This window comes from Gorilla gorilla, chromosome 14, assembly GCF_029281585.2.
Source record: "Gorilla gorilla gorilla isolate KB3781 chromosome 14, NHGRI_mGorGor1-v2.1_pri, whole genome shotgun sequence".
Lineage (NCBI taxonomy): Eukaryota > Metazoa > Chordata > Mammalia > Primates > Hominidae > Gorilla > Gorilla gorilla.
The window spans coordinates 31,982,609-31,996,571 of NC_073238.2; the positions used below are offsets into that span (position 1 = coordinate 31,982,609).

Consider the following 13,963-nt stretch of genomic DNA (forward strand, 5'->3'; position numbering starts at 1 on the left):
TGAAGACCCCTCACAGGTCAGGGAGGAGCAGTGGCTGGCTCCGTCTGTCTGTCCAGTGCTGCTGCTGCTGCTGCTGGTGAAGGACAGTGACCTGCAAATGCTCACTGAGTCTGGCAAGGGTCACAGGGGCCTGGTGAGGGTGGCTTGCATGAGGGGGTGCGTGTGAAAGGCTGGCTGGTGTGCGACTGAGTAAAGGAGTCGTGGCAGCCCAGTGTCATCTGCAGACGAAGGGAGAGACAACAACGTAGTTCACCCAGGCAAGGAAATATGAGCCGGCCTGGAAAGGGAAGGCACTCCAACACACGACACAACATGGCTGACCCCTGGAGGGCATTTCTGTGAAATGAGCCATCATAAAGGGACACTTGCTATAGGGTTCTGCTCCTGTGAGAGAGACAGGGCCTTACATGAGAGGAGGGAGATCCACAGAGACAGAGGGCAAGGGTGGGTGCCAGGGGCTGGGGACAGGGTGGGGAGTGTTGAGTGGGGACAGAGTGCCAGTTTGAGAAAATAAATTCTAGAGGTGGACGGAAGTGGTGGCTGCGCAACACTGTGGCTGCACTTAATGCCACTGAATTGCACACTTAATGATGGTGAAAATGGCTCATTACATATACATTGATGACACTATATATGTGTATGATATATATGCGTTTACCATGAGAAGAGGCGGAGAGGAATTGGAGACAGTGAGTACAGACAGGTCCTTCAAGCGGCAGGACCCCGTGCAAAAGATGAGCATGTGGCACCCCACCCTGAAAGGGCTGGGCGCCACGGCAGGGCACAGCAGGCAATGCAGTGGGCGGCTCAGGCAAGCACAGAGAACATCAGGGATCGGAGCCTGTGAAGGGGGAGCAGGTGGCCCCTCAGAGCAAAGTGACAGCTTGGGCTGCTCCCTTTGTGTCCTGCCCAGGACTGCTATCGTGCTGTGGGAGAACCCCCAGAGGCCCTGCTCCTCAGCGGGCAGCACCCCCTATGGAGGTGCTTTACCCCTAAACTTCTGGAGCCAGGGGAGGGACCTGGCTTAGAATATGGCCAACCAAGAGCCTGGGTGAGAAATGCATGGACCAGACAGGGAGCAGAGAAAGGAGTGGCAGTGCAGTCCCACCCTAGCTCAGCCGGGGGCTCTGGAGCCTGTCCTGCGGTCCCTGGCCCCCATCTCTTCAGCAACTGCCATTTCCAGTTTTCTTTTTCTCCCCAAGAAGCCTGTCCTCTCACCATGCCTGCGCCTTCAAGAACCCCACCTGCTGGCAGCTCCCAGATCTCCAGCCTGGCCCTCCTTAGCTGCAAAGGTGCTTCCCAACATCGGCAAGACCTCTCCCCAGGGTGCCCCAGGCCCTCACACAGCCCCTGTCCCCAACCAACTCCAACTGTCCTGCAGCCCACAGTCACCCTCAGGACCCCTGAGTTCAGGCCAACTGCTTTATACACTGTCGGCCAGGTCTCTGCCTGGATGACAATCACCCTCTGCTAATTGTTCTCCACACCTCCAGGCCAAATGCCCTCCAAGCCACCTCATGCACCATGATGACACCAAACACACAGAAAAAAGACGTTGAAAAAAGGAAACTTCACAGAGGCGTGTCATTTAAAGTGGGTTCTGAAATGGAGACGCCCTTACCTCAGGACTTAGCTCCCGCATCAGGGGTTAGGACACAGAGATCAACAAGCAGCAGGCTTTGCCCTCAAGCAGCTTGCAGTCTAGTGGAAGATGGGTAAGAAAACAGATCAGGATGCCCACGGGTGCAAATGCCCTGGAACAGAAGCTGATCCAGGAAAGCGCGAGCCTGCAGGCCGCCCTCCAGTCTAGGCTGGGCAAGCACCTCAATTTTCATCTCTTAAGAGCCTGTGCCCACACCCCCTGCCCCATTGTTGTTCTGTCACTCCACTAGAAAGGGCGCTCCAGAAGCTGGCCTTGTGCAGCTTTCTGTCTGCTGCTAGCCTAGGCAGAACAGTGGAAGAAGCCATCAGGGCTGGTGAGGGAAGCACCTGTTTGGACTTTAGCCTTTCAAAGCTCAGAGAAGGGTGAGCTCAGGGAGGCCCAAGGTAGCCAAGAACACTTCCTGGAGAAGTGGGATCAGCCTTTGGCCTTGGCACAGCAACCGGAGGGTATTGCCCACGTGTCCCTTACTCCCTCAGACACCACGTATCAGACCGCCTGGAAAGAGACAGAACTCGTCACGAGGCGGCTGTGCTCTGAGCACAAGGGAAGGGCGACAGGATGCTAGAGAAGGGAACCACTGGCCTGGGCCTAGACAGGGCAGGCAGAAGCAAGCATGCACAGCAGGCCATCAGCTACCCTGCCAGCATCAACATCCTTCAGGGGTCCCCCCAGTTCCAGGAGACACACCTCTAACCTGCTCCCCTGACCCTTCCGCCCAGTCCTCATGCAGACACCAGGCATGGCAGAGGCCCTGCAGGGTGGGAGCACTGTGCTGCGGGCGGGGGCTGCCTTCCTCATGTGCTACTGGAGAGCAGCACAGTGCAGGGGCCTGCGCACTGTTGCCAGGCAGGAAGCCCCAGTTCTGGCCTGGCTTGCTGTGGGCCTGGAAGACACAGCTTTGAGGGAGCCATGGGAGGGACGCCCTGGAGCCAGCACCAGCACAGCGCTCTGGTGGCAGGCACACACCCAGCACGTTCTCAGGGCCAAGGGCCCCAGCCCATTCCCAGCCCCTTTCTGCCTAGCTCTGCCCTGGGCCAGCTCCAGGTCACTGCCAAGGACAAGTCTCCTCTCCCAGCTGGCATTAATCAGAGGTCATCCTGCAAACCTTCAGGAGGGGGTGGAGCAGGGAGTGACTAGTGGCATTCTGCCATGTTCTGTCTGTCCCAAATGTGACGAACAGGAACCCAGAGAAGGCAAGCGAGTCCTCTAGCCAAAGGACCGCCGGTTTACTGAGCCTCCCAAGCTGCCCACACCCAGGGAGGCAGACGGGACACACACTCGGCGGGTGGCCCTGAAGCAAGGCCTGGCCCAGCCCGGGGAGCAGGAGGACAGAGAGGGCAGGGCCTTCGAGAACAGGTGTGAGCCTGGCCTTCAGTGGGGGAAACAGGTTGAAGGGCTGTGGCCGCTTGGGGGCTCCAGGCAGGAGAGAAAGCACAGCCCTCCCCACGGCCACAGTCACACACCACACCATGTACACACCATGACAACTTTTATTGCCCTCAAGAGAAACTCCAGTCCATCTGCTCCACCCACCCTCCTGCAGGACCAAAGAAAACACCCAGAGGGCAAAACAAAAAGGGGCTCAAACCAACAGGAAGTCAGCCCCACCGCAAGCCGGACTACAACTAACTCGTGCCCTCCACGCTCAGGCATGGAAGCCAGGGCTGTGCCAGGCCTGGCCAGGCCAAGCAGGATGACAACAAATGCATTCTGAACATGTAGCAATCAGGTCCCCTGTAATGTGCTTGGAGAGTGTGGACAAGGGCCGAGATGAGGAGCTATGAGCTGTGGAAGGGAATGGGGGAAGCGAAGGGCACAAACAGAAGTACTGGAGGGAGAGGCCGGGCTCTCAGGAAGCAGCAGGCACGTGCCAGGTGGAAGCCAGCTGCAGGCAGGGGAGGAAGGAGGCCCTTACTCTTTCTTCTTGTCCATGGGACCATCTACTGCAGCCGGGAAAGGGACAGAAATCCCACAGCAGTAGGTTGGCCGGGTCCACTCCTCCCCTGCCACCTCCAGCCCCATGCCCCAGAGGTCCAGCTCGGTTCCCCTCTCTCCTAACAACAGCTATTCAAGTGAGCAAGGGGCCCCCTCCTCGGCTGCACCCAAAGGCCTGCCAGGGTGGGATCGTCAGCCCTGGCCCACACTCTAAGGAAAACCCTGGACCTAACGCCAGCCAGGGAGGACTGCCAGGACCTCACTGGGGGCTGAGTCCTGGCTGCAGGGAACAGCAAGTCATCCAGTCCCCTTCAAGACCTGATCAGGCCCTTCCCAACTCTGCACACCTTTGACAGGTGCCCTCGAAGCCCAAGTCCCATCTGCCAAGCCTGCCCTATACAGAAGGCATGGGTGCCCCCTTTGAGGCTGGACCCTTCCTCCCCACCTGCTGTGGTGCCCAAACTTGGGCCACCAAGCACTGAGGCCAGCTGTCCAAAGTTAGGAGTATTTATGTGGCCCTCACTCCCAACGTCAAGACCGCCTGGGCTTCCAAATGCGGCCTGGTGCACCCAAGCTAGTCTGAGGACTCGGATCACGCCTAGGGCAGCAGGTGATGGCCACAACTAGTGCCTGCTAGGGGAGGTGACTTTTTGACACCTTGTGCCCTCACTTGCCCAGGGATCTTTGCCCTACATCACCCCCCAGCACTCTAGGAAAAAAGGCCAGCAGTGGGTCCCAGAGTTTCACCTGCTTATTTGTTCTTGACCGGGCCCCAAACCATTGAATGAGCCTGAGTACCAAGGTAGGAAGGCTCAGAGCCTAGTGAGCCAGTGCCACTCCTGAGGGCCGCCTCGGCAAGTGCCTACATCTGCTGCCAGGCCACCCCTCTCCTGCCCAGTGAACGGTCCCACTCAGTAGGGCAGAGGTGGCCAGGGGGAGTGGGGGAGAGGGCAGCCGGCCCCTGGGCCCCTGGAAGGTTCTCTCCACACCCACAGGGGCTGCCTCATCCTGCTCTGCTCTCCTGCCCTGGGTGCAGCGATACGTGAGGGCTGACCTGCAGCTTTGCGTGCTCCTCCAGCAAGTGGTCGTACTCCTTGGTGAGGCCCTCAGACTGCTTCCGCATGGCCAGAACCTGGTTTTAAGCTTTCTCTAGTTCTTTAAATGATGTAAATGACCAAGAAAACAGAAATGAAAAGACAGGAATTAGGGGGAAAAAACCTGACTGCTACAGACACCAGAAACTGGCCCAAATCTATCTCAAACGAGGTTATACAGGAGCCTACTTCTCAAAATAAAGCCCCTCTACTTTTGCAGGCCCCCAAAGTAGAGGGAAAGGGCTGACAAAAAAGCTCAAGATAAAGCAAAAGAAATACAGAGGACATCCCCCAGTCCCTTTAATGGAGGGGAACTCTAGTGGCTCTTGGCAAGGGTAACCTCCAGGGAGGCTGAAGGTGGGAGACAGGGAGCAAGATCCCAGCCTGAAAGCGAAACCCAATGACAACCATGCCTTGCAGACAGCAGCAGCAGGCGAGGCCTGTGGTATTGTGGGAAAACGCCCGAGACTTAAGTCTATGCGTGGGAGACCAAAGACAGGCAGGCCGCTTGGGAGCCGCCCACTCCCCTCCTGAACGCCACTCCCACACTCCCCTCATTCTCAGCCCCCAGGCATGCTGGGGCTACCGTGCCACACTCTGGACGGGAAAGCCCCAGCATGCACTGCTCTAGTGCAGGGCAATCGAGGCCCACCGACTGCAGCCTGGTTCCTCCTGAGCCCCATTCAAACCACTTAGCTTCACTGGCCTGTGGGCTAAGCATGGCTGCATTGGGGTTGGAGACACAGGGTGCTATTTGTTTGTTTTCACGCAACCCTCGAGCATGCGTGCAAGGCTTGTTACTAATACTTTGGCACAAAATGGGCAGCAGTGGGCAGAGGACACTCCTCTGGACTTCCCTGCGGGGAAGGACACGAGGTCGAGCCTCACTTTGCTTAGTGCTGGCCAGCTTGTCCTTTAGCTTCTGCAGGTCAACCTTCAGGCTCCTGTTCTCTTCCTCCAACATCACTTCAGCATTCCCGACATCCAGTTTGCCTCTGTCAACAGCAGATCACTGGGAAAAGCGCCAAAGGCCAGGGTTACTCAGGAGGTAGGGAGGGAGAAGTTCCAGCCCCATCCTCCCCACCGAGCTGTGGTTCCTCAAGCTGCCCTGGCCACTCGCCCCTTCAGAAATGTCAATGCGGAACTGAGCCACCACTTGCTCCCAGCTCCTAGGCAAAGGCCAGGGCGTGGCTGCCTGCTGAGGGGAAGAGAAGCGCCAGCGGGGCCACTTGCTGCAGCTCGCCAGGCACGCCTTGCCTGCCCTGGCCCCTGGCCCTGCCTCCTTCCTGAGCAGCAGGGCTCAGCAGCTCCATGGTGCTCACCAACCCCTCCGCGGATGGCGGTGCCTTGTGCTCCCCACACGGTGCCGCTCACTGCAGTCAGGAGCCCCCAGTCGGCCTGGCCAGCTCTATCCCACCTCTGCATCCACATCCCTCTGAGCTTGCCTTGCAGCTCACCTCCTGACAGGACGTCTAAGACTGGCCAACCACCCTGCCCCCACCTCCTCTCCAGCACTGAGGGATGCCACAGACCCCGAGTTCCAGAGGGGGTGCGGCAATCTTGCAGGGAACAAGGGCCTAGCTGAGGGCCTTCGGATCACAGCAGAGGGCCTGGCTCACTGAGGGGCTGTTTTTCTCAGGGAAGGGTCTGACTGGAAGCAGTGGATGGAAAGGAGAGCAGCAACACCCTCCTCCTCACCCAGACCCTCACACACAGACGCCTCCAGCAGGCATACTCTCCCCACTGAGGACTTCCCCTCTGCGCCTCCACCCAACTCTGGCTTTTCAGGCACATTTCCCAGGGTGATAGGCTAGCAGTGGCCACTGAGGCCCTAAAGAATGTGGCTCCCGCAGTATAACACCAGGACGCCCCATGGTGGGTAGGGAAACTGGACTCACCTTCTTGAGCTGGTCATTCTCCATGTACTTCTTGGCCGCCTCACTAGCACTCTCCACCTGCTTTTTAAAGGCTTCATTGGAGGCCAGCAGTGTGGCCTGCTGTGAGTTGAGAGTCACCAGGCATCTAAGCAGGCTGCGATTATTTACAAAAAGAAGGGAGAAGTGAGAAAAAGAGCATGAAGGGCTGGCAGGAGCACCACCTGGTTGCTCCCACTCCACACCTGGCTCCAGCCTGGACCTGCCCTCTTGCCAAGGCAGCCGAGCGAGAAGCCACCAACCTGGTGCTGGCAGTGTGAGGGAAAAGGTGGGGCCCAGGAGCTGTCCTCTGCTGCTGTGCCCAACGGCCACCCTTAGCTCTGGGAGGGGCTGGAAGCAGGAGCCTGGGGGGCTGGGAAGAGCCTCGATACAGCATGAGGTCCCGGAATGCGGCACTTTGCGGGTCGGGGCCTAGACGTGCCAGACAAGCCACAGCACCACCTTCCTCCCTGCAAGGCTGGGCTTGCCTTGGTAAGGTAACGAGAGAAGCTAATCAAGCCGAGCACTTCCAACATGCCACGCCGCATCCTCACATCTACCTGATGAGGAAGTTACTATCACTGCCCCAGCTTATAGAGAAGGAAACTGAAGTTCAGCAGCATAAATCAATGTACCCAAGGCCAAAAACCAGAAATGGACATCGCTGGAATTCCAAATTATGTCTGCCTGACTCCAGAACCTGAGCTCGGAACCACTCTACTCTCTAAACTAACAGGGAATGGCTCCCAGGTCCCAACGTAAGATAGAACTCTCTTCTCTGGCCAGCCTCCTTCCCAACCCGTCATGCAGGCTGCGCTGGAACACATCCGTTATGTAACAGCACCCCAAACGAGGTCTTCTTGGGCTGGAGGGTGTAGAGGAATCAGGACACAGGCACACGCTGCCTATCTGAAGCAGCCAGGAGAGACAGGCAAACACGTGGCAGCTGGAGGCAGATGCTAGTCCCCAAACAGAGACTGGAAAGGCTGCTTCATTTCCCTTGGTTCACCCTTGCCCCGAGATGTTAGCTGGCAGGAAGAGAAGAGGGAAGGACTCGTTCAGTCAAAACAAGGCAGGGGTTCCTTTCTCACACACCTCAGAAGGCAAGGGTCACACAGGGCCTGGGGGAAGGAAGAGACAAATCTGCTTAGTCCAGGGTGCTTCAACAACAGCTTACTCAGATGAGTCGAAGTGGCCTCCTGCCCCAGCCAGGCCTTCACACTTCGCAGCCTCTGCTCATGGCCAGGGGCAGCCTGGAAGGGCTGGAGAAAGTAGAGAGCAGACAAGGTGAGCTACCTCCCTGGCCCAAGCCATCGCTGTCCAGGGCCTTGGCAGAGCCCCTTTTGAGATGTACTCAGGACAGAAAGTACCCACCCGGGCCAGGAGATGCCCCTGAGGTTCCTGGTTTGGGGAGAGGCTCCCAGGGGCCCCTGGCAGCACCAGGAGAGCCAGGCCATTGATTCCTGGCAAAGAAGGAGAGTTTCCAGTGACATGTGCTTTCTAAAATTAGCAGCCCAGGACCTTGTGGCCTAGGGCTCAGGTTTCCCTGCCTCAGCCCCCAGCTGCCCACCAGCCTGCCCCCCACTGGGCTGCAGCCTGAAGGTGGAGTAAGCTACTGAGTGCCCTAGGAGCCAGAGAGAAACAACGCATCTGACTCACATCGGCATGGCCAGGAGTCACTGGAGAGGCCTAGAAAGAAAGGCAAGTCTTACTAAGACCCAGCCCCCCGGCAAGGAGCTGCCCAGCCCCAGAGCAGATCCCAGTGATGTAGAGAGGAAGAGAACCACTCCTCCCAGCTGGAATTGAGGGGTGGGGGTCATGCCACCTGGTGGTAGAGAGAGGACCAAGCAAGACTGAAGGCTATACTCCCCACCACCAGGCCAGGCAAGCGGCTGCTGGTGAGTGCCCATGGCTGTCACCCAAGTACCCAGGGAGATAGCTAACACAAATGCTTCCGCAGCAGTGCAGCAGAGGCCCAGCTCTTTTCGGACCGTTCCAGGCCTTTCCCGGCTATTGAGAATGAGGGCTTCCAAGACAGGCCAGGGCATACACAAAGTCTAGCGCAAGATCTGCGCCGCATCTGTCTGAAAGCCTGACCCTGCTCAGCCCCAGCCCAGGCCTTCAGTTCCCAGCCTTGAGACAGTCCGGGGCTCCCCTCTGCCAGATCCCGGTTCCCCTTCCTCTTGCCAACCCTCACAGGCGCTCCCCACCCCCGCAGCACCCTAGGCATACTCCTCCCACTGCACCCCCAGCCCAATAGTTCTTTTTCACACCTTCTAGGTCCTCTCTCTTCCTGCTGGATGACCCGGGATCATTCTCCCCCCAGGAACCTCACCTTCAACTGCCTCCTTCCTGGAGTCACCCAGCCCAAGCCTGTGGTCTTTTCCCTCACATATATTCCTCAACCTACGCTGGCCAAGGCCTGCCCTTCCAAGCCAGCAGCAGGGCCACCAGTGGCCTCCTAACTGCCCAGGCTGGCGGTCACCCTGAACTCCTTGCTCTGCTGCTAAGTTAGCCTCCTGAGGTCCCCTCGCAACACCCTCCTCCCACTGTTATTCTGCTCCCTCTGGGGTCTGCACTTTTCAGCTCACACCCTATACCTTCTTCCCAGCCACTCTTACCCCTGAAAGGGTTTTCTCTGCAGCCCAGACTCATGCCTAACCTCCTGCTAAACATTGGCTCCTGGATGTCCCCAGAGACATTCTAGACTCAGCTTGTCCAAAACGGGCCTTCCCTTGTCCTGCCTGACCTGACCACCTTGTGTAGCCCCTGCTGTAGTGGTGGGCAGGCAAACCGCCTTAGACTCGGCCCTCCTGGCCCCCTAGCCCAGGCCACAACCCAGCGCTTTCCATGTCAACTGCAAACATGCCCACCATCATCTCCACTGCTGGCACCTCCTCCCTATCTGCTGCCATACGGCTTTCCCATCCACCTCCCAGAGCAAGGCAAATCCGACGTCAGCCGTCTGCTTAAGCCACCTGCTGCCAGCACGCATGCTCTCAGTGAGCTCTCCTCCCTCACTAACCACGTGGCCCCCTGCTCTAGTAACACCTAACCCCTCACCATTCCTGGAACATGCCTGGCTCTGTGTGGCAGTCCTCCAGGCCGGAATGTCCTCTCGACCCAGCTCAATCCTCACCTCCCCCCAGAAACCCTTTCGGATCTCCCACCCTATCAGAGGGATGCCTTCTGGGGTCTCCTGCAGCAGCCCCCTAGGCACCCGCATGCAACTACCTCATCCTCTGTTCTCTGCGTGGCTGCCATCCATTTATATGGCTGCCCTACCAGGCTATGAAGGTCTTTAGGCTGGGCACTGTGCCTTCATCTCTGCACTCCCATACCTGACACACTGAAAAGGGGTCTTCCACCCACTCCAGCAAGTATAGCTAAAAAAAGGGGGGCGGGGGGGGGGCGGGACTGGGCTTACAGATGACTGGATCCCACTCCCAGGAGAGGAAGTGCTCCCTGACAGGTGAGGGGACAGATTTGAGGCTGCACATAAGGCTGGACAGAATCTCCCTGGGCCTAGACTGCAGCTGTGTTCACCTGGGAGCCTGGCACCAAGAAGGGCAGAGGCAGACACACAGGTGCTCAGTCTAGCAACAGAGGAGACAGAAGATGGGTGGGAAGGCGCCATCTCAGACCTGTGCTGATGGGCAAGCCAGGCTCATGGCTGCAGGGAGAAAAAACATTCACTGCCGCAACCTGAAGGCACAACCCAGAGCTCCAGCCTTTGCGTCCTCACACCCTCAGCCCCTACCCAGGGCCCAAGCAATGCAAACCACGTCCTCTCTGATCACTGGCATTTTTCAGCCTGGGAGCCAGCCTTCTAGAACATTTTCTTGCTCCCTCACCCTGGGTCACTCGGGCACATTAACGTGCGCTTCTGTCTGTTCCCTTGTAGCTTCCCAGGCCCCCAGGACAGGGCACGGAACATGGCCTTTAGCTTCTGCCTCTGCTGGATCTCCCAAGTAATCTTACCGGAATCACTGTTCTTAGCTATTCATTTCCAGAAAACAGGAAAGAACCTAAGAGCCAAAGGCATCTCCTACAGACACAGGGTGGTCACCAATAGAATGGCCTGGGGTCCAAAAAAAGGCCAGTGAATGAAACTTAACCGAATCCAGACGTGGCCTTGGCAGACACATGGCAGCCCCAAATGCCTCAATCTGACTGGGCTTCCTTGATAGAATGTTGTTGGACACTGAGCAGGGCTATCGTGCTTTTATAAAAGGTTGAGTAAATTAAGAGAAGGCAGGAGAAACAGAACATCTCCACAGACTAGAGAAACAGGGCCAACCATATCAAGTGGGGAGAGCCACGGCTCATAAGCACTTTTCGGTGCCCTGTCTTCCCCCATGAGCAAGGGAAAGAGGACACGGGCTTAATAGGAAATGGAGAAGAAGCAAGTCCCGACCAAAAGATTCCATGCTGTGGCCACCCCTGGCCCGCCCTGCTGATGGGTTTCAGGCGAGTCAAGTCATTCAAACCCCAGCCCCTGCATATACATGGTGTTCACACAAGCTCACTCCTCTGCCCCCAGCCGGCAGAAAGCCGCTGTCCCAGCGCCACCTGCTGACTTTCCAGGCCTACCGCAGGGTGGCCAGTGGACTCTGCGTGAACACGCCCCAGCTGTGGAAGAAAAAAATGAGGCAGTGTCCAGGCAAGGAAGCAAGACAGGTGACGCCTCAGGAAGGCTTCAGTGAAGAATGACTAACACCAGGGCTTCCACTGCCCTGAGCGACTCTTACCCACCAGTCTGGAATCAGGAAAACAGGTTACAACTGGGAGAGTCACCTAGAGCAGACCTGAGAAGGCTGCCCCAAAGGGCTGCCCCAAGTCCATTTTGGTACAGCTGCATGGCTTTCCCTGTAGCCTCCCAGCACACAGACGCTGGAGAAGACAGGAAGAGGAGGGCTAGAGCTGGGGGAAATGGAGGCCGTTTCAAATGAGAACATGCCTTGTGGCAGCTCCAGCCCACGACCCAGATGGAACTCGCCCATCCTGAGGACAGTGCAGTAAGCACAGGGCAAAGGGGCAGGTGTGAGTCTGGCCTGTCCTCCCTTCTTCTTGAGAACAAGTGACATAGGCCAGCTGGGTTTCTGGGGTTTTGCTGTGTATCTTGTTTAAAACCAGCTATCTGAGGGGTCTGGGGTAAGCTGGAGGGTAGAGAGCAACCAAGTGAGGTAAGACAACTTAGGCAAAGGTAGTCTGTGATTAGATGACTCAACCTAAAAAAGAAGAAAAAGCAGCTCAGCAGAGAAGCACGGGCAGCTCCATCTGGGCTAATGGCAGGGATGGGATTCTACCCTGGAGGGGTAAGGAGGAAACAAAAGATGCCTGTGGATCAAGTTCAGATCAGCAAAAATTCAGGGGGCTTCCACACAAACAGGGGCCTTCCTGCGACTGGCTGCTAACTAGAACTTTGGGCCTAACCTTGACCACAATTTAAGCTGAGTAAGGCAGAGAAGGCAGTGCAGGTCCTCTGAACACACAAGCCCCAGCCCAGAGGGAGCTGCCGTCCCCAACACACTCCAAGACTCAAGAGGGCCTCTCGCTAGCTGTGCCCCCGAAGTGCAAGGTTGGCAGGAAGGGAACAGGAGTGACTGCTGGAGTTTTCCACAAGCGGAAACCAGTGGCTCATCCAGTGTGGTCCCCTGGAGGTGGCCCCGATGCATCCATCTTCACAAACTGTCATAGCTCCTAAGACCTGAAAAGCTGGGCTTCTTGTCTAAAAAGCCCGACTGGTTCAACCCAGACACGCACCTAAAGCTGTCGCCGTCAGCCCGGGACAGCCCATTCAGTCACCAAAGGTTTCAGCGGCCCTTCATATGTGCCAGGCCCTTGGCACTGAGCTTAACAGTCTAAAGGGGAAGAGCCCAGGTTTTCCATGATGGGCAACCCTGCCAAATGCCACGCCTCACAGCTGCATGCGCAGGCTGCCCTGGGACCTGAGGACAGCACTATGGGTTAGCCGGGAACATGGTGTGGGCCCCTCTGAACAGGCTCCACAGGGAAGCCTCGGAGATTCATGAAGAGGAGGTGCCGGCTGGGCTGGCAGCTGGAGGGGGTGTTCCACACAGAGGCCCCTAAAATGCTCAGAGAATCGAGTTGGGGGAGAGCATGTGTTACGTGAGGCTCTCCCATGAGACCCACATGGCTGCTTTATGACAGGGGAAGGCCGAAGCAGAGACTGTGGGGGAGCCACGTCCTGGAGGATCCATGTGATAGCAAGCCACTGGAAGTGGGGTGCACAGGCCAAAGCGGGGAAGGCAGGTGGCAGGGAGCCCACTTGGTCTATATGGGATGGTGGTGGCCCCACCACAGCAGTGGTCCCAAGGGTTGTGAGAGAGAGGCTTAGGAGGTGACATCTATAGGCTCTTTCATGGGTGGAGTCCAGCTCTGCAGGCTGAAGACTTCTAGTGGTTGGCTGCCTGACAACATGGAAGTGCCTCACCCTGCTGGGCCACACACTGAGAAATAGCCACGATGGTTGGGCAGTCACATGGGACAAGAAGAAAGGGCAGATCAGCCCCAGGCTTATGGGTCAAGTGATAGGACTGAGACAGTAGTGGCAGAGGCAGGACAAAAGCTCAGAAGGCTTTGGCTGGGAAGCTGGGACTCTCCCACTGCTATCCCAGGCAGCAGCAGCAGCAGACTATGGGGGGCCAAGGGTACGGGCTTGCTTCTAGGTGTGATGTTTCCTTTCAGGCCAGGCCCCCTTTCCCAATTACAAGGGCTACTCAGGGGTTCTCAGGCTAACCTCCTATGTGTCCTAAGCCCAGTCCCGCTGAAAACTAGTGCCAAGCACCAGGCTTTCTCCGGAACGTGCTCCCCTCCTTGGCCACTAACCTGCTCACATCCTCCTTCTTGATCTTGCTTCCCTCTTCCTTCTGCTCCCCGATCTTCTATCGCTCTGCTGGAGGCTGGAATCCATCCTGCCATCACATTCCTTCTGTCCCGGCCTCAATACCTCTGTGAAGCCAGCAACCCAAGCTCAACTGCCCAGAAGCACCCTATCCTGCTCATCTGCCAGGCCTCCCCTGCTCAACTCTGCTCTCCCTGTCCCCTCCTTTCCTTGCTGTCCCCATGCCTGGCCATAAGTCCCACTCTGCAACCAGCCCTCACACCTAGAACGATAGTGCTACTCCATGGGCAGCCAGAGGTCCCTTTCCAGCAGGGTGCTGCATCCTCGCATTCTGCAAGTCCAGAGAAGAACCAAGATCATCTCAGACTCCCAGAGACTGGAAAAGCCTGCTGATTCAACTCCACGTGGATCTCTCAGCTCTGTCCCCTCCACCCCACTTCTGCTACCACTGCCCCAGTTCAGGTTCCCAGCAAGTCTCACTGACAACCTC

General features: G+C 57.4%; 1 pseudogene; it reads right to left on the reverse strand.

The window, feature by feature from the left end:
• Nucleotides 1-3,135: 3,135 nt before the first annotated feature.
• LOC129526442 (B-cell receptor-associated protein 31-like) lies at nt 3,136-7,518 on the reverse strand (annotated as a pseudogene).
• Between the last annotated feature and the right edge of the window lie 6,445 nt (nt 7,519-13,963).